Source organism: Pectinophora gossypiella, chromosome 22, assembly GCF_024362695.1.
Source record: "Pectinophora gossypiella chromosome 22, ilPecGoss1.1, whole genome shotgun sequence".
Taxonomy (NCBI): domain Eukaryota; kingdom Metazoa; phylum Arthropoda; class Insecta; order Lepidoptera; family Gelechiidae; genus Pectinophora; species Pectinophora gossypiella.
The window spans coordinates 11,772,319-11,790,252 of record NC_065425.1 but is presented as its reverse complement, the minus strand read 5'-3'; the positions used below and the strand labels follow the sequence as shown (position 1 = coordinate 11,790,252).

The 17,934-nt window shown below is 38.9% G+C and overlaps 1 protein-coding gene across 5 annotated transcripts in view; it reads left to right on the top strand.

The window, feature by feature from the left end:
- The window catches only part of LOC126377240 (complexin), a 450,369-nt gene that overhangs the window by 227,538 nt on the left and 204,897 nt on the right, over window positions 1-17,934 (top strand). The window contains exon 1 of one of the 5 annotated variants that reach the window (XM_050024953.1): window positions 9,259-9,294. The exons of the other annotated variants lie outside the window; for them this stretch is intronic. The gene's annotated coding sequence lies outside the window, so the exon portion shown is untranslated. Of the gene's footprint in view, window positions 1-9,258; window positions 9,295-17,934 lie in introns of those variants that run through there. 5 annotated transcript variants of the gene reach the window in all.

Here is a 17,934-nt window from a genome sequence, read left to right as displayed (position 1 = left end):
TCTCAATTTCCCATTGCCTAAAACACCTACCGAAATTAAGAGTTTCCTTGGCCTCGTGGGATATTACAGGAAATTCCTGAAAGATTTCGCCAAAATTACACGACCCCTAACAGTCTGTCTGAAAAAGAAAAACAAGGTTGAAATCACCGATGAGTTCAAAGCAGCTTTTGAAAGATGCAAAGAGCTCCTCGTAAGCGCCCCTCTACTTCAGTTTCCGGATTTTTCGAAACCATTTGTGTTAACCACCGATGCTTCCAACTTTGCCATCGGTGCAGTACTTTCACAGGGACCAATAGGAAGCGACAAACCCATTGCATACGCGAGCAGAACTCTCAATGACGCAGAAACTAAATATAGCACCATCGAAAAAGAGCTTTTGGCCATTGTATGGGCCGTAAAACACTTTCGTCCGTATCTGTACGGCAGAAAGTTTACAATATACACAGACCACCGACCCCTCGCATGGTTGAATTCCATGAAGGACCCAAATTCCAAATTAACAAGATGGAAGTTGCGACTTTCAGAATTCGATTTTGACATTATATACAAAAATGGCAAACAAAATAGCAACGCGGACGCGTTATCCCGTATAAGGCTAAATGCTTTAGGTAAAGACGATACTGAATCCATGCAGGTGAATGTAGACGAATCTGAAAGACGATTACATTCTTACTTGGATGATGTGGTTTCTGAAATTGAAAGGTTAAGTAACGCGCAACCAAATCGGGAAGACGAAGTAATATCAATAAGCAGTGGAGAGAAAGAAGAAACAACAAAGCATGAGTTAGAAACTGAGTACCCTATATTATCGCCTTCTGAAAGCACCATTACAATACCAGAAGGAACGATGAGTAACATGTCTCTATCACAAACTGTTCATTCGGCACCAGACATGGACACAAATGGCATACCTATTCTAAACGAAGCCATAGACTCTAAACCTAATCAGATGTTAATTTATACATGGAACAGAAACGAAACGGCTGTAAAGAATATCTCTAGTAACAATCAAAAGATATTAGAAGCACATTTACCAACAAATAGGCCAGATTTGGTCACTCAATTCCTAAAAGAATATGTAAAACCGAAAACTAAGCATTTCATATATTTTGAAAATGAAATTCACCGTAAACAGTTTACACAAGCGGCTATAAAACTTTTTAGAAAAGGGACAGTCAAACTATTTGAATGCACTAAAAGAGTTATACATGTAGAGGACGAAGAAGAGCAACGACAAATTGTTTTAAAATACCACGAGAGTAAGACATGTCATCGAGGAATCAACGAAACTCTCATGAAGCTGAAACGCGTATACTACTGGAACAATATGAACATAACAGTCAGTAGCGTGATAAACGCGTGTGAAATTTGTAAAGCAATGAAGTACGACCGCAAACCATACAAACCTGAATTGCAGTTGACACAGACGCAGACAAAACCTTTCCAAGAATTGTTTATGGATTTGTTCTCAATAGAAGGGAAATACTTCCTGACCATCATTGATGCGTTTAGTAAACTAGGACAGGCTTTCGAAATTCCTAATCGCTCTACACCGGAAGTAGTAAGAGCTCTGATAAAATACTTTTCATTTTACGGTGTCCCCGGTAAAGATAAGCCCCGGTTTCAAAAAGCAGAAGTGGTTGGAGAGATAAGTAGGAATGTAGTACCTGTCGATGTTAGGAACCGTAATACCAATGTACCTATTAAGGACATTCGTCGTCCTCCACAGGGTCGTGCTCCTGCTGGTGGTCCAGTTGAGCCAGAGCCAGGAGGAGGCCAAGCTACAACGGATTGAACACAATCCCGGGATACTTCCTGTAAAAGAGGGAACTGCTATTATAAGTTACGATAAGTGGATAATAATTAAGAATCTAGATTTAAGTTTAATATACGATGATATAGAGTTTAATTTCAACCGCTATGCGAACCTCAACAAACACGTCCTAAACCATTTTGGCAAGAATGTTTTTAATTTCGAACTCGCGAATGTCAAAAGTCAAACTGATCACCTAAAACACATAACTTTCACTAAACTCAGACAATTAAATCCATCAAAAAGAATAAAACGTGGACTACTAAACCCTTTAGGGTCACTTATAAAAGTAATAACTGGCAACTTGGACAATGAGGATGCTGTGAAGTATGATAAAATGTTAAATGAACTCAAAACTCGACAAATTTCAGAATTAAAGAAAATGAGTCTGGTCACTGAAATGTTGGGGACATTTACGAATAACAGCAATGTAACAAAAAATAATTTCATCCAATTGGATAGGGAAATTTGGGACATTAGAAAAATACTGAATGAGTCAATGACAAATTTTACAAACAATAGATTAATTCATATTTACAATTTATTTTTACATAACTTCCAAATGTTGTATATCAGATTGGATGAAATAGAAACAGCAATAGCATTTAGCAAAATGGGAACTCTCCACCAGTCAATATTAGACACTGACGAATTTGTAACTGTTTTAGGAAAAATTGAACGTAAAGAGAGCCTTGCATATCCCGTAAATTATGTAAATTTAATTAAAATAGAGCAGTGTGTAGAGATTAAGGCATATATCAAAGAAAATCAGATAGTCTTTATCATCGAAGTTCCCTTGGTCAAAAAGGGAATATACGATTATTATCACGTCTTTCCTCTACCTATTACAAACAACCTAAATCAATCCGTCCTAATTATCCCAAAACAACCTTACCTTATTGCGAATGGTTCGAACACATTCTCACTCACCAAACGCTGCAAAGAGTTGGAGAGAGGCTTCTTTATTTGCTACGAAGAACACATTCCCCCAAGATCCATGGAGGATACCTGTGTGGCGGACTTAATGAAGTTTACTATGAATATTACCACCTGTTATCCTATCCTGGTGGAAGTGAAGACAATTAAAGTAGAGCCCATACAACCTAATCGATGGATTCTCTACTCTAAAGCCAACATCCTTTTGAAGACACGCTGTGGAAGTGAGATGAGCAGAATCTACATCAGAGGTACTTACCTGGCTGTGATCGATGATAACTGCGAACTAAAAATCGATGACGTCACACTGAGGCATCATAGTTCCGAAGCATCTCCAATACTATATCCCAAGTTACCTCTTATAAATTTTCCGGAAATCCCAACTTCAGCAGCAGCATCGCCCTGGAAGCCTATCAACTTGGATGAGGTCGACCTGCGACATCTCCAAGTGTTGTCGTACGCCCTAAAAAAAGCTGACAGTGTTGTGCTAAGTGAAAGTGATAAAAGTGTAAGTGCGGTAAATATAAATAGCATTAGTATAGGAACTCTATTTTTATATATAATCTTAGTTTTAACAATTTTTATCGGTATCTTCATAACTTTAAGAAGACGTCGAAATTCTCAGTCTCAAAAATCATCCCCTGAGAATTTCGAAGTTATGGAGGGAGGAGTTAAGCGTCCAGACTACCTGGAGAATGCGCCACGTTGCACATTCACCAAGATAAGCTCATGAAGCGTCTAGACTGCCTAGAGAATGCGCTACGTTGCATAAGATAAGCCGTGATGAGATCAGACGCTTGGTCCCTTCCCATTAGTTTTTAAAGTAGTCTTAAGCTGAACTTCTTTTAGACAATACGTGTGTCTTATTCTAAATAAATAGTTTTAAATTCAATTAAATTGTCTTTTTAAAAACAGTCCTCTCACCCCGGGTGATTTATCTACATTGTACAAGTTTGCGGAGCGCAGCCATTCATTACGACAGCGCACACATAGCTTATCTGACGTATCACCGGATAACCGTTTCGAAACCGGTTTTCATCCGCGTAAAACCGGTTACCCGATTTGTTTCCACTGCAAACGAAAAATATCTACCGGAAAATTTAAATTTATTCGAATTCGCTTTTTAAAATCAGGATGATAAGAAAATATGTTGCTGCATGAAATTAAAATATTTGCCATATTCTACTGCGCAGATTATAGAAATATTATTGATTAGAGATTGTAAACGAAAATTTTCCGTAGCAACATAAAATATGAATAAATGCGACACGAATTGAAATCATAGTCAATGAGCTGTGAGATATTTGATTAAGCGTCAGCATCGATAATATTGAATTAAGTAGGTAAGTATTGGAATTTTATAAGAACCGTGGTAGCCCAGTTGGTAGAACGCTCACCTCTCACTTTGAGGTCGCAGATTCGAATCGAGCACAGGTCTGAACCAATGATTGACGAATTTGTTTTCGAATTCATGTTTGAATCATAAATGATTATCACGTGCTCAGCGGTGAAGGAAAACATCGTGAGGAAAATCCACATTCCCGAGAAATGCATTTACGGCGGTATGTGACCTAACCTGTATTGGGCTGGTTTTCCTTTCGCGGGTTGGAAGTTCAGACAGGCAGTCACTTCTGTAAAAAACCGGACCTGTCAAATCTTCAGGTTAGGTAAGCGGAGCCTGTGAAAAACGGGATGACTTTAGGAAGATGATGATGAGACATTCGTTATATAAAAAGTGACGTTTCAAAGTATAACTATGTTACCTACTGAATAAAGATATTTCTGAATTGGAATTGCTCCTCTTCATTATGAGCCACGTATTTGTTAACTGTGAATGCTCATTACACGCGCCACAAATCTCTTGCTTGTAACTCTCGAGGCCTCGAAATGCGCGGGTAGCAAAGCGAAACCATTAGCAGAGCGTTCCAACATACTAGCTATTCAAAAAAACCTTCTAGTTGAATCGGTTATATCATATTTTTTTTTAAATTTGAAATGTCGTGTGTTGAGAGTGCATACATATGAAATGATTATTGAGAAAGCAAAAGCATTACGTGCTGATTTTTATATTGAACAAAATTGACAGACATTTTAAAAAATAATGGAACATACTGAATTTGGCAAGTATATAAAAAAAAAAACTTAAGACGACCAAGGAGGCCGTCGTTAACATTGTGGATATGTAGAAACGTGGCAGTGTAGCTAGAAGTCGATAGATTATGATGTAACTAATTGACAAGTCATAAACACACACACTCACCCTCTCACACACCCCCATACACACTCACCCACGCAGATCACACTTGCTCATTTGCTCTCACACACGTTTTCTTTTAATCCTTTTTTTTTGTCTTTTTATGTTTTATTTGCCAATTTATTAATAAAATTGTTAGAGGGTAAGACATTTAAAAAACGTCTAAAAAATTGGCTAGTTGATATGGAATTTTATGACTTGAATGAATATTTTCAACAACAATGATATTTAAAATTGACAAATGTTTATAATGTGACTAATTATTAGGTACTTACTTGATTCCTTGATTCCTTAATACTGACATTATTTGTAATATTGTACGTCCGACATGGACATGCTGTGGAGACAATTTCATAATGTTTGACACCTGCATGTATGTACCTACACAGCTTCTCAATAAATGTTTCTTGTTTCTTGTTTGTTTCTTGTATTTGCCATGTTTTAAAATCTTATGTATACCAAAGGGGAGTTGCGAGTCATTCCCAACACAAGTACTCTAGTTACTTACTGGGAAGTCTCGACAACTTTCGTTACAATTATGAGAAATAAACTATTTTTATTTTATTTATTTATTTTATTATAATAATTGTATGCAGAATCTGCGACAGAAGCCGCCATAGCTGCGGGACTTATTTCATAACTCGGATTATAGTTTAAAACTAATTTATCTTTTAGTTTTCGTTTTGTCATAACATTGTAATATGTGCATTAGCATAAAGCATTATTTCTTCCTGCATCGCTCCCCGCTCACTCTGTAGCCCGCCCCGCTCTCAGCACACGCAATACGTGTCAAGTACGGTCGCAAATCACGCTGTCTCCGGCGCCTGACAAATCGCTACCGCTTATCAACGTCAACGCTACCTTACGCAATATGTCACGCTGGAGAGGATTTCTGACAGCTGTCATAAGTTTAATTTGTCAGCTGAATGGTGAGGCATTGTCATTGGCATTGTTGTCTATGGATTGTAAATCTGAAAATAAATGATTATTATTATTATTATTGTCATGTATTTATTGAATCTGTGGTGGTGGTACGGGTAAAAAGTCAGTCAAATGCGGGTACGATTCGCGCATCGACGGTTGTGAAATTTTAACTTTGCACTTGGAAACCTAATGGCCCCGATTCCTGCAGACACCTCCTAATTTTATTTTAAGTCATACCCGTCATTTTCTTATCCGCCGAAAAGGAAAGGGATGGATAATTGTCAACAAGTTAATTTTAAAACGAATGAACAACCCGGGCGAATAAAATAGGCATCTCGCTGGTATAAAATCAGTTTGACGTGCTGTCTACTTAATTCTGTCAGGTTATTGGCCGATTTAAAATTTTTAGATAGGTGTTTTAGATTTCTGCTTAAAATTGACGTGTGTTTCATAAATTTTATGCCTGTCGGGTAATCGACAGTCCCTTTCTGTTACAGCGGATAAGAAAATGACAGGTATAACTTAAAATAAAATTCGATGGCGTTTGCAGGAATTAGCACCATTGTCTCCATACATTGATATAGGTCACGAACCCTCAGCGCTCCCTATTTGTTCGGCCAAGTAGTTAATGCCATCTGCGACAAATCTACAATAAGTTACGTCAAAAATAAAGATTAGTTTACCACGACACAGGGCCTAGGCTTCTTTTTTAAACAAAAAATATTATAGCCTAATATCAGCTGCAACTGCACTGCGACTGCTTTCAAAATCAACGAAGACTGGTCTCATCATCATCAGCCCATTAACGTCCCCACTGCTGGTGCACGGGCCTTCCCTATGGATGAATAGGGAAATCGGGCCTTAAACCATCACGCGGGCCCAGTGTGGATTGATGGTTATTAACGACTGTTAATGCAGCTGGGACCAACGGCTTAACTTGCCTTCCGAAGCACGGAGGAACTCGAGAAGAAAACTTTTCTTTTGTGGTCACCCATCCTATGACCGGCCTTTGCGAATGTTGCTTAACTTCAACAATCGCAGACCGAGCGCGTTTACCGCTGCGCCACCGAGCTCCTCAAGAGTCTACTTTAGGTAAATTTCGGTGGGTGGGTTGAAAAATATTGTATACGTATTTTGAGGGGTTGAGGGGGCCCACTTTGAGGCCTCGCACCGTCTAAATGTATTGCTAGGGCCCCCACTACGTAAACCTATTTGGACCCCTGTAAATTGAAACTGACCAGTGTTAGGTAATGTCGACACATATTTGCCGTTCCGGCTTTCCAAACTATATTGCGTTAGTTTCCGATGGAATTTGAACGTACTCTGCTCTGATGAAGGGAAATCCAATTGAATAATACAATATTGGTCTTTAAGTTAGAAAGAAATTGTGGTCTATCGCTTCGAAAGTGTTTTAACAGTCATGTCCCTAGCATTATCCCGTTTTCCACAGGGTCCGCGTACCTAACCTGAAGATTTGACAGGGCCGATTTTTTACAGAAGCGACTGCTGAAGGGAAAACCAGCCCAATACAAGTTGGGTCACATACCTCCGAAAATGCATTTCTCAGGAATGTGGGTTTCCTCACGATGTTTTCCTTCACCGCTGAGCACGTGTTTTAACTGTACAAAAAGACATTTAAAAGTCTACAATGTACGTGTATAATGGTCTATAGAAGATGTTAGTGACACCGTAACGAAAAAACAATTAAAACGTCTACTTGATTTTACTAAAAACGATGGTAGGTGTTTTGTTTGAAGACCCGTGGTAGCCCAGTTGGTAGAATGCTTGACTCTCACTTTGAGGTCACAGGTTCGTATCCCAGCATAACGGTGTGGTGTATCTATATTCAACCTCAAAACATATCATTAATAAATAAAATAAATAAAAATTAAATAAATCTTTATTTTCCCTTCAAAAAGGTAACACAAATTATGTAAACTTAACTAAGGTAATGATATTGTGTTGTCATTGCTATTGTGTTACGTCAAATCCGATTTTTACACCTTCCCTCAACGACAATAAACAACTGCTAAAACAAACATTAAGAAATAAACAATTACAATCAGTTAGGCAGTAGAACAGGCGATCTTATTGCCCAGGTAACCTTTAGGTATAAGAAATGAATTTAATAAATGCTTAGCGGGATAGATAGTGCAAAATAAAAGTAAAAAAAATACAGAATCCCTTCTCTCTCGTTGTCCTGAAAGCAACAGCGGAGGCGTGTTGCTCTATAATAATAATAATAAAATATTTATTTCAGATTCTGCATCCATATAATGTTAGTAAAACAATAGAGACTTACGAACTATGTTAGTATATTAAATTAAATTAATTATTATTAATATAGTATTATTATTATAATATAGTATTATTATTAATTATTATAAATATATAATGTAGCATCGTCGGCGGAGGATCTTCAGTACATGGTATCTCTAATGGTAGATGAATTACAAAAGAAGGGTATGAGAGTGAATGTTAATAAGACGAAAGTTTTGGTGATGGAAAGAGAAGAAAATGTGTCTGAGTGTAGAATTATGATTGGGAATGAAATGGTAGAACAAGTGAATGAATTTGTGTATTTGGGTACTATGTTTGCAAGGGATGGTAAATGTGATGAAGATATAGAAAGGAGAGTGAGATTGGGTAATTCAGTGAATGGGGCAATGCACGCAGTTGTTAGTAGCCAATGTATCTCGCAAGATGCGAGGATGGCTGTTCACAATGCAGTGCTTGTCCCTACGCTGAAGTACGGTAGTGAATGTTGGGTATGGCAGAAGAAGCATGAAAGTAGGATCAATGCCGTAGAAATGAGGTCTTTGCGTAGCATCTGCGGTGTGAAGTTGAGTGATAGAGTGAGAAACAGTGTGATAAGACAGAGATGTGGTGTAAAAGACGATATAGTGACTAGGATTGAGAAGGGAATGTTAGGTTGGTTTGGACACGTAGAGCGGATGAAGGATAATAGGATTGCAAAAGCGGTATATAAAGCGAAAGTTGATGGTAGGGCTGGCAGAGGAAGACCGAGAAGGACTTATGATGACCAAATTGGAGATGTCCTTAGAAAAGGTTCAATACGATCTACTCTGAACCGGCGTGCGTGTATGAAGCGATTGATGAATGTGGAGGAAGCAAGAGAAGTGTGTCAGAATCGAAGCAAATGGAATTCTATAGTCTCTGCTTACCCCGGTGGGAAATAGGCGTGAGTTTATGTATGTATGTATGTAATTATTATTAATTTAATTCTATGTTTGAATGGTGTTAAATTATCTATCTAACAATATTCATTTTGTTACAGGTAATTGACAATATACTGAAACATCTTATTAAATATTACGAACAGCGCAGCAGTGAAAAGAGTTTCACAGTAAGTATTCACAAGTTTTGTAGGCGGTACTAACATGCTTCTTCTTCTTATCGTGTGGGTTGTGAGGTGGAATACCAGCCTCTTCACCCTGGTGTCAGTGTTATGATGGAGCCGCCAAAGGCCTCTGACATGGCTCATGTAACGATTACTCACATCAGTAAATGGTAACCGGGACCAACGGTTTAACAGTTGGTAAAGCCGGTTAATACTTGGTCGGTTAATACTGATGTAAATTACTAGTCGTTACACGAGCCATGTCAGGGGCCTTGGGCGGCTCAATAGTAACCCTGACACCAGGGTTGATGGGCTTGGTAATCCACCTCACAATCCACACGATAGAAGAAGAAGAGGACCTTATGAATGGCCCACATCCGAAGGTTTAGCAGAACGTGGTGATAAGTAGTTGCAGCTAAGCTAATGCTTCTGAATATTTTATTGTTGAAAGTGTAGCGCAGCGTAGGATAATATTGCGGGCAGGACCTTCAATCTCAGTAGATCCATTCTCCAGATCCATCATAGATCTAGTGTGAATTTTTTTTCTTAGAATAGAGAATAGATATGTAAGATATGTCTGTAGAATTAATTAATAAAAACTCTGCCTATCTTGTAAAAAAAAGTTAATGTCTCAACAGCTTTGAGGTTATGTCAGTTAACACACGGCTCGAATTTAAATAAAAAATAATCGAATGCCAACACAAACAAAATTCAAATCCCCAAAACCTATTTCAAACATATTTCAATCCCAAGTATATCACAACTTTCTAGTTCAACGTAAATCCAATATTAAACCCGATCCGGGGATTGCAATACAGGAAAACACGAAACCGGGAGCTCAACCGGTTCCCGGGAAAGCGTTGCTAATGTGAAGCGACAGATATGCTCGGGATCTATTTATGTTCTAGGATTAATTAGAATGTATTGCAGGTATTTAGGTCTTAGGGGAAAACTACACTTATTGTAAACTGTGTGAATTGCGCTTTATTATACTCACGCCGCTTATTTATAATGGGGTAGACAGAGCTACAGTTAATCAGAAGTTAACTTTGCAGGCACTTTTGATACAATAATGTGCTACCTAAGATAATTTAATAATAGTGTCACACCACAATTTAGATTAAATTGTCTTAATCCTCTACGTGTTAGCTTCGGCCCTACGCACGCCATCCAAAAGTCCGGGACTCCGTAGGCCCGAGATATGGAAACGAGATACAAATAATAATAATTCTTTATTGCGTTGAAACAAAATAAAAAAAATGATGAGGTGATTTAAAATAAATCACCATCATCAATTTAAGAGCCACGCTCTTGTCGGTGTAGCATTTTCCATTCCAGTCTAAAAAAAAAAAAAAAATATAAAAGTCAAATAGCAATTTTGCTTTTTGTTGGCGAATGAGTGACTTTTCTGGCTACGTTCACCAAAAACAATATAGATGGCGTTGTATGATAAGTTGCAAAACTCCAATCAGTTTCTTACAAAGTAATAATCCGGCCAAGTAGTTAATGCCATCTGCGGCAAATCTACAATAAGTCACGTCAAAAAAAAAAATACAAAGTAATAAATTAACTGGTTGCACTTAAGACCTCCTGGTTACATGTCTTTTCTGTAATAGGCCAAACACACCTACAAAAACATATTTTTTTTATAATTATGACAACTAATGGTTAATTCTATACCTTTGCGATGGAAAATCCCACTTGATATTAACTCAAAATTATGAGCTGAATCATATCACTCAGTATTTGTTACGATGTCACTTACACCCTGTACAAGTACGTAAAGGTAGACATTCAAGTAGGTATGGTTGTTAATGACACCGTAACGAATACTGAAAAGGATGATTAAGCTGCAAAAGTATAGAATTGAAAATAATATTAAGAAATACGACGGAAAATTCTACTTGATATTTACTCAGAATCATCATTTGAATCATGCCCCTTAGTATTCGTTACGATGTCAGTGACACCCTGCATATTCTACAAAAAAAAGAAGTGTGTGATCTTTTTTGTTTGTTTTTTTTTTATTATTTTTATTATGACTTCGCATCTAACAAAATTCACAACTTGGACAAATGGGGCGTTAAGGCCTCAGGGTCTGAGGACGACAGAAATGTTGAATGTAGAAAGTCAAGTTTTTATGAAAATATTTTTCCAGAGCCATTCTAGTGCGAATGGAGCAGCCATAATGCATTTTTGATGTAACTACACTTGCACCTAAATGATAACTTTTAACTTTGTTCTTTGCGCGCTATATTTTGTAGGATGCTTTTATATTGCAAATTGTACTTAGTTGCATTCTAGAGGTCGAGGTTGACGAATATGATAATAATATAGTTTCTAGTATTATGCTGCAAGCGTTATCACTTTTTACCGTTATATATAAGTACGTTTCTATCTATCGACTCGATAAAATACATTTGTTACATTTCCAAGTTTCTAACAAAATGACAGCGTTAGAACCTAGCATCGAGACAAACCATTCTTGGTTTAGCGATGCTATGCGTCAAAACTGTATGCTCAAAGTTTAATTAAGTAAATAAATTAAAAAAATAAAGAAAACAGTACCATATTATAAGTAATATTGAATTGTCACAATGAATAGTTTCACACTAGTCAAATCAGTTACTGTTTACTAAACATCAAATCACGAAATTATTATGGAATTTGTATGAAAACGCAACCTGTGACCTCATTGAAAAAGTGACAGAATGTCGCACTTATTATTACATTTTCTTTTATTATAATTCATAAGTAATTTTAGAAAAAAGAGAACGTTTTTTGTCACCTTTAGATCTGTATTTATGTAGTAATCAGAATTTCATAATTTATCTTTGACCTAGGAAATTACCCAATTGGTGAAACATTTCACGTGAAGTGACGTACGTAGGCGTACAGTTTTTATTATTATTTTTATTTTATTTTCAGACATTTGTCCATAGTTTGTTAAACTAAAAATAATGCACTAATCAGTCCTGTCAGTCAATCGGTATGGAGCTTCATCCACCTGCGCAGCAGTGGAGAGTCCCACCTGTCTGCGAACACACTCAGGATGGTTTTTACCTTCAGCTCATATTTTGAGACACGAATGTATTCTAGGCGTGTACAATATCCCTATATTTTAAACGAAGAACTGTGAGACAGTTTGTAAATTGTTTTGGGTAAAATATTTTGTAAACTGTAAGCGAGATTGCTGTTCTGGGCATCATGCCAGGATGTGGCATACGTTACTTGGAGAAGCGTCGTCTTGCTTCGAAAATAGTAACCAGCCACGCCGATAACATTTACTTTTTTTTGACGTGACTTATTGTAAATTTACCGCAGATGGCATTAACTACTTTGCCGGACAAATGGAGAGCGCTGAGGGCTCTCACTCCGTACAAAATTTAAGACAACAGGCCTGAGGGTGCCCAGTTGGGCGCGAACCTCAGCTCAGGGCATCGTCTGAAAGACCCTGAGCCGCTTTTTTACTTTTTTTGCACACATAAACTTACTCTAGTGGCCGTTATGATCACAAAGGCGTGCCTTTATGTATGTATGTTTGAATTGCAAGACGTATAACTCGTGCTAATGGAAGATACCTAAATATAACTCAGTACGCCGATACTGAAAATGTCTACATTTCAGTTTATTTTATTATCTAAATGTATGAATCTCAACCGCAGATTGTGTCACTTATTTCCTCTATCCGAATTAATAATTTGTCCGTTTAATGGATGCGGTCGCCAGAGGGCGCTGTGCCAGGGGTGGTCACTAAAAGAAAATAATGTTTTTCAAAACTGTGTTTATCGAGTCTATTGATCATTGTAGCTAAATAAAGGTGGTAGAAAGAATGAAGGACACTTTTAAATTGTGCGCAATAATCATCTTGCACGAATGAGTTTTTAATAATATTTTTTTATGTTATTTTTATTTATTTATCATAGATACAATAATTTATCTTATAAGGTCAGGTACTCGACGAGTGAAACAGCCGAGTATCATCTTAAGACTAATTTATTAATGGAACCATCTTACTCATCATACATCAATACATCGTCATCAGCCCATTAACGTCCCCACTGCTGGGGCACGGGCCTTCCCTATGGATGAATAGGGAGATCGGGCCTTAAACCATCACGCGGGTCCAGTGCGGATTGATGGTTATTAACGACTGCTAATGCAGCCGGGACCAACGGCTTAACGTGCTTTCCGTTGCACGGAGGAGCTCGAGATAAAAACTTTTTTTTGTGGTCACCCATCCTATGACCGGCCTTTGCGAAAGTTGCTTTACTTCGACAATTGCAGACCGAGCGCGTTAACCGCTGCGCCATCGAGCTCCTCGATACATCAATACAAAACTTATAAATACATAACGATGTACTACTACACTACATCTTCCCCGGAGTGAAGATTTTACTAACATAATTAGCTCGACCATCATAGACGGAGACGGTAATATGTTGCATCACCACCTTGGTCTAAACTCTAAACGAAATCTTGATGAGGTGTGGGTGCTTATTTCATCTTGCGATGGATGTAATTATGACTACCGCATTGGGATAAAGTCTTCTGTCTGTCTACTCAGCCTGTGTCCACCCACTGCTGGGTATAGGCCTCCTCTCTTTCACGCCATCCTTTCCGGTCCTGTGCAAGTCTCATCCATTGTTTTCCGGCATACCTCACAATGTCATCCGACCACCGGGCTGGTAGTTTGCCTCGATATCGCATACCTTGGCCACCATTCAGAAAAAGAAAAAAGAAATCGGATAAAATCTTATGGCTTACATTTTAAAAATTTTTTATACGGTCACATTTTCTTCCCTTCGTTTAATTTGATTACGTTTATTTTCCGCATTGGCAACCCTACGCTCCGCGGCGGCGCGACCTCCAAAATAACTGGACCGCACTAATGTGCCTTTTTATGGAGCCACGTTTTAATTTTACTCACTCTGGTAATGAGACTGAGTAAATTTTTAACACATAAATTAATAAAATCTTAGCCTGCTTAACAGAAAAGGAAGTCATTGAAAATTATCTCTGTCTACTTCTAATCCTTTTATTTAGGTCATCATTATCTCGTTTTTCACAGGGTCCGCTTACCTAACCTGGAGAATTGATAGGTCCGGTTTTTTACAGAAGCGACTGCCTGTCTTACCTTCCAACCCGCGAAGGGAAAACCAGCCCAATACAGGTTAGGTCACATACCTCCGAAAATGCATTTCCCGGAAATGTGGGTTTCCTCACGTTTTTGAGCACGTTGAAATCAAATTCGATAATTATTAGTTTAGGCCCGTGCTGGATTCCAACCTGCGACCTCAAAGTGAGAAACAAGCGTGTGTTATTATAGTGATAGGTATTATATGAATTACAAAAAAAAGATAATGATTATTATTTAGTAGTAAATAGAGCTTTCATACAACAATTACTTTCACCTTTCTATACTCTCACAGCTATTGAACTAATTACCCCCCTCCCCCCTCCTTTTGTCCTCCAACCGCGACTAATGATCTGAATCGTAGTCGAACTCATTAGTTGGAACTGTGGACATAAATCGCACCAATCGCAGTAAATCGCAGTAAATCGCACTGAACCGCAGTAAATTGTTCACGATCCTAATGAAAGGTTTTTGACTATTAACAAACTATGGACAAATGTCTGAAAATAAAATAAATAATAATAATAATGGCCCATCCAGTGAGTGGCGAGTCACCGCCTGCTCATTTATCCATGTTTACCAACATTGGTCGAGCAGGCGCCATAGTCCCCCATAGCTCCAGTATCCCGGTCCACTAAACCCCAACCCAATAGCCCAGTTCCCTTTGTTCCCATAATCTGCAATAGTCCTACACGAACCGGGGATTGTCTTTGGGTGCACTCCCATAGTGCATACAGGGATAATCACCGGTTGGTGTCACACCACATTTAGATTAAACTGTCTTAAGGGGCCTCTACGTGTTGGCTTCGGCTCCACGCACGCCTTCCAAAAGTCCGGGCCTCCATAGGCCCGAGATATGAAAAAGACATACAATAATAATAAATTATGATTTACATACATACATAAACAGCCTATATACGTCCCACTGCTGGGCACAGGCCTCCCCTCAATCAACCGGGGGTATGGAACATACTCCACTACGCTGCTCCAATGCGGTTTGGTGGAGGTGTTTTTACGGCTAATAGCCGGGACCAGCGGTTTAACGAATCGTCTTACTTTTTCGGAAAATCAGGTGCTTTAAGCCTGAAAATCCCTTACCAAACAAAGGACAGTCTCACAAAGTAATTTCGACAATGTCCCCATCGGGATTCGAACCCGGACCTCCAGATCGTGAGCCTAACGCTCTAACCACTACACGATAGAGGCAATGAGTAAATAATTTATCTTAAATGCAGTTCTCACTAACACAGTTGGCTCCACCATTATAGTCGGCGATACGGCTCACCACCTATCATGTTGGTCTAACAGAAAGCTCAGTGAAGGGGGTACTTAGTCTATCTTGCGATTGATGTCTGACTACCCCAATTGGGATACAATTGTGTGCTTATGTTACGTGTTAAACGAAATATTATAAGTCGCGAACCTGTTCTTTTTCTTCTATCGTGTGGATTGTGAGGTGAATTATCAACCCCATCAACCCTGGTGTCAGGGTTATTACTGAGCACCCATAGGCCCCTGACATGACTCATGTAACGACTACGTACTTACATCAGTAGGTAATAACCGGAACCAACGGCTTAACGTGCCTTCCGAAGCACGTATCATCTTACTTTTAGGACAATCAGGTGATCAGCCTGTAATGTCCTAACCAAACTCCCTAGTTTTCCCTAGTTCCCTATCACAAAGTGATTTTTGTGATTTGTCCCCACCGGGATTCGAACCCGGGAACTTAGGACCACGGAGGCCGTTAGTCCTAAGTCTAGTCTGAATCTAGTTTTTAATATCTCCATATTAAATTCCGCGCTTCGTTACCCACTACAGCGAAGTTGTAGAGATTGTCAAAGGTTGGCAGGATTATATGGTTCACTGAGATGGAAAACTTAGATATTAAAACCCTACAGCCAGGTCAAGAGTACTTTAAACCAGCGAGCGTGTATGAATATCAAGACCACAAGGTTCTTATCTTCAAACGTGTGAGTTATGAGGTTGGAGCACCAACCAGGATTACTATGGAGCCGCCAAAGGCCCCTGACATGGCTCATGTAACTACTACTTACTTACATCAGTAAGTAGTAACCGGGACCAACGGCTTAACGTGCTTCCGAAGCACGGATCATCTTACTTCCGGACAATCTGGTGATCAGCCATTAATGTAACCAAGGGACCACAAAGTATTTTTTGGGAATCGAACCCGGGACCTCCGAATCGTGAGCGCAAAGCTCAACCACTGGGCCGCGGAGGCCGTTCGAATTCTAATAATCAAGACCATAATGACTAATATAAAAAACTAATAAAGTAGTAAGTAATATACTTACATAGACCCTATATAATACCGACCACGCAGGAGTGTCAGTGCCAAGTCCAGACCATTCAAGTCGCTGAGATGAAAATGCTTAGGTGGATGTGCGGAGTGACGATGCTCGACAAAATCCGTAACAAATACGTGCGCGGCAGTCTCGGCGTACGCGACATCTCCGAAAAGCTACAAGAGAGCAGGCTCCATTGGTTTGGGCACGTAAAAAGAAGACCTCCAGATTATGTGGGTAACGTTACAGCCAATCTAAACATACCAGGGCTTAGACCATGAGGACGACCAAAAACAAGATGGGCGGATGTGGTCAAAAAGGACCTGTGTATGTGCAATGTCTCCGAGAACGACACGTCCGATAGAGCGAAGTGGAAGAGAAGTACGAAGAAGGCAGACCCCACCATCAGATGGGAATAATAAATGCCAAGGAGAGAGAGAGAGCAGGAGTGGTCGACGATTTTCCTCATTCAAAGATTATTACTATCGGCCCATTAGCGTCGATTATTCTTTCAAATATAATCCTATCAGACGACGCCCTGAGCCGAGGTTCGCGTCCAACTGGGCACCTTGAGCCTTTATTTATTTGTAAAATACAGCCACATCACATACATTAAAACATTTTTAATATAGAAGATTACGGTATTGTGACTAATATATATGACAATTACGGCGTACATACATACATACATACATAAACTCACGGCTATTTCCCACCGGGGTAAGCAGAGACTATAGAATTCCATTTGCTTCGATCCTGACACACTTCCCTTGCTTCCTCCACATTCATCAATCGCTTCATACACGCACGCCGGTTCAGAGTAGATCGTATTAAACCTTTTCTAAGGACATCTCCAATTTGGTCATCGTAAGTCCTTCTCGGTCTTCCTCTGCCAGCCCTACCATCAACTTTTGCTTTATATACCGCTTTTGCAATTATATTATCCTTCATCCGCTCTACGTGTCCAAACCAACCTAACATTCCCTTCTCAATCGTAGTCACTATATCGTCTTTTACACCACATCTCTGTCTTATCACACTGTTTCTCACTCTATCACTCAACTTCACAACCACAGATGCTACGCAAAGACTGATACGGCGTACATAACTTATACAATTAAGGTTAAGTATTTAATAAAAAAGTAAAATTAAAATTACACAGCAAACTTAAAAATTAGAAATTAGAAAAATATTAGGTAAATA